Source organism: Cygnus olor, chromosome 1, assembly GCF_009769625.2.
Source record: "Cygnus olor isolate bCygOlo1 chromosome 1, bCygOlo1.pri.v2, whole genome shotgun sequence".
Taxonomy (NCBI): domain Eukaryota; kingdom Metazoa; phylum Chordata; class Aves; order Anseriformes; family Anatidae; genus Cygnus; species Cygnus olor.
This window is the reverse complement of record NC_049169.1, coordinates 141,755,540-141,758,942: the sequence shown is the minus strand read 5'-3', so window position 1 is coordinate 141,758,942 and position 3,403 is coordinate 141,755,540.

The following is a 3,403-nucleotide window of genomic DNA, read 5'->3' as shown; positions in this document are numbered from 1 at the left end:
ACAACGACTAAATTAAGTCAGTGAGGGAAAGAAGGCTGGAAGAGCAGGGCAGTTTCACTAGAAATCCAGGAGAAAATCTGGGAGAGCAAGCAGGAGTGGGAGAAGTCCCCACAGGGATGGAAGTGGCCCAGCGCACTGTAACAGCCATGAGCAGGTACTCAGGAGGCAGTATGAGCTACCTAATGTCAGAAAGACATTTTAGGAGCACTGTGCAAGACTGCTGAGCAGCCTTCCAAGCATCAGCACTAAACCTGGGCCCATCAGACCAAAGGTCCCAAGCTGTCCCCTTCATGTGTATCTGCTAGTCTAAAGGGGTGATTTCAGAAACAAATCAGCCATATTCCAAGGGAAGAATCAGCTTTCTACATCTTGGCAGAATAACTCCTAAAGACGTTTTGAGAATCAATGTTTCATTCTTTCTTGAACAAAACAAGAGGATTTTATACAACAGTCATTCAAACACTTTTTTTTTTTTTCCCCTGACAGAGTTGCTGATACTCTTTATAACTTCCAATGTTTCTGGGAATCTGCTGTGAGTTGCAGTCACTAGCATTGTCAGCAACTCCGTATTAATACACAAAGATGTAGCAATTATATGCCAGTAGGCAAGCATCTTGCCACTGCTGTCCACACCCATGCTTTCCCCCGATCTTGGCATGTCACTTCCTCTGAAGTGGTCTAGGGGTTGCACTTTCCATATGACACAGAAAATGCAAAGTGTCATATGGACATTCTGCAACAATGAAATCCCACAGTGCTTTAGTCAACCAGTCAGCGCCTATTAAGATCGATAGCTTGAAAAGCTGAAAAACCACTTCCTGCTAAGGTTCGTGGAGTTTCATCAGCATCAAGGCCTTCTCTGTTTCCTCATGCCATTCCCTAGAGACTCAGGCAGAAAATACGGAGCAAATTATCTGCATTCAGTGTATATTCAGCCTCCTCTCACCATGACATGTCAGGTCACTCTAGGATAAAGTTAAATACCTTCAGTTGAAGATATCTTCCATTGCCTTAATGTAGAATTGGATCTGTCATAAAGTGAGATCAGAGATGCCCACAATATTGCTCCAGACCTCAGAAGAGTCCTTTATCCCATAGACCATTCTTCAAGCCCAGTTCATTCCCAGATCATGATGCAGGTGTGGAACTGAGCTCATGGCTATAGATTAAAGTTAGCAGCTGAGCAAAAGCCATCCTGCAGCTTTTGTAAGAAATTGCAATGAATGTTGAATGCTTTCTTAATTTTGGCCCAGTGTCCTGTTTTTGGCTGGGATAGAGTCAATTTTTTTTTCCCCGGTAGCTTCTATGGTGCTGTGTTTTGGATTTGTGATGACAATATTGCTGATAACACAACTATATTTTAGTTGTTGCAGAGCAGTGCTTACACAGAGCCAAGGGCTGTTCAGCTTCTCATGCTACCCTGCCAGTGAGGAGGCTGGGGGTGCACCAGGAGCTGGGAGGGGACACAGCCAGGACAGCTGGCCCAGGCTGACCAAAGCGATATCCTATACCACATGGTGTCATGCTCAGCAATAAAACTACATGGAGTTGGCTGGGTGGGGGGTGGCTGCCATTGCTCAGGGACTGGCTGAACATCAGTCAGCTGATTGTGAAAAATTGTGTTGTGCATCACTTGTTTTGTTTTCTGTTTTCTGTTTCGTATTGTTTTTCCCTTCCTTCTTATTGAACTGCCTTTATCTCAACCCACAAGTTTTCACATTTTTTCATTTCTCTCCCCTGAGGCTAGTGGGTGGTGAGTGAACAGCTGTGTGATAATTAGCTGTCTGCCAGGTTAAACCACAACCCCCAGCTTGGAAAAAAAATCTGTTGAGTATAAATGTGGAAAAATGTGTTTACAAAAAAAAGGCAAAAATTTCTTTGAGGAGTTGCATACATCATACCCCTTTGGTAGACTGTATGCACAGCAGTCCAATGAGCAAGAGAATCATCTGTCCTCCAAGAAAACAAATCAAGAAGTAATGGGCTTAAACTGAAACAGGGAATAGTTAGGCAAGACAGTGGGGAAAATAACAAGAAAGATAGCGAAGCACTGGAATAGCTTGCTGGGAACCTTGTGGAGTTGCCACCAGACTTTCCTTAAAGAAAAATCTGGGATTGATAACAAGATGCAGTAGACAGCCCCACCGGTCTCTACCAACTTTAGTAGTCAATTGCCTTGTGACTCAGCTGTCTATGATCCAGTGGCTGTTTTGATGCTGCATGGCTGTATGAACTTAACTCAGTTGTGCTAGCAAAATCACTCCTGAGCTGTGAGAAGTACACAAGTTAAAGCCATGCTAGATAAGAAAAGTGAAAATATAGTTCAAATGATGTTATTGAGATTATAATAGTTAGGAGCTCAAGAGTTCGAGAAAAACAAAAAACAAAAAACAAAACAAACAAAAAAAAAAAGATGACATGAGAAAGATAAAATCCAGAGATAAAAAGCCAAGATAGGTAAACAGCAACTCAGCAACATCAAGATCCACTCTGCTCCAACAAAGTGTGCTTAGCTTACAGATGTGATAGTCTAATACCTGTCTATATAAGCCAGAAAATAATTTGTGTGTACTTTTTTTACAGCCTGCTTGCAGATTGTCATTGCCCACTGTAGAGGACATCTGGACAGAAGTGACCCTAGCAGGGAAGGTTATACTACGTAGAGTTCTTGAGGACGAGTCAGAAAGCATTGGTGGAGTCACCAAATGGCAGACTGGCAGGGTAAGCTGCTGTTAGGTGTGCCCATACCCACAGTAGGTCTCCTGTTTTTTAGTTGATGGAGACCCACCCTACTGAGGGTGCAGTCTTTCTTGTTCCTGTGCATTTTGGCACCTTGCCTGGGGCTACCATGTGCATGTGATGGTTTCATACTGATGGGCATCTGAATTCCACCACATTGCTTGCTCTCTCACTCCCCTTCCTCAAAAGATGAGGGGGAGAAAATAAGATTAAAAAGGGTTCAAGGTTTGAGATAAGCACAGGGAGATCACTCAACAGTTACTTTCACAGGTAAAACAAACTTGGCATAGGCAGATTAATGAAATTTACTACCTATTGGTCACAAGCTAGGGCAGTGAGAAACTAAAGCAAACAAAACTAAACAAAAAACAACAACAACAACGCGCACACACACACACAAAAAAAAAAAAAAAAAAAAAAAAACACCTTCCCCGCTTCCACCCTCTTCTACCTCCTCCCCCTGAGTGGCGCAGAGGAATGGGGAATGGGGGTTACGGTCAGTCCCTTACACTTGGTCTCCACCACTCCTTCTCAGTTACTCTCTGCCCCTGCTCCACGTGGGGTCCCTCCCACAGGATGCCGTCCTTCCCAAACTGATCCTGCGGGGGCTGCCCACAGGCAGCAGCTCTTCAAGAACTGCTCCCACATGGCTCCGTACCACGGG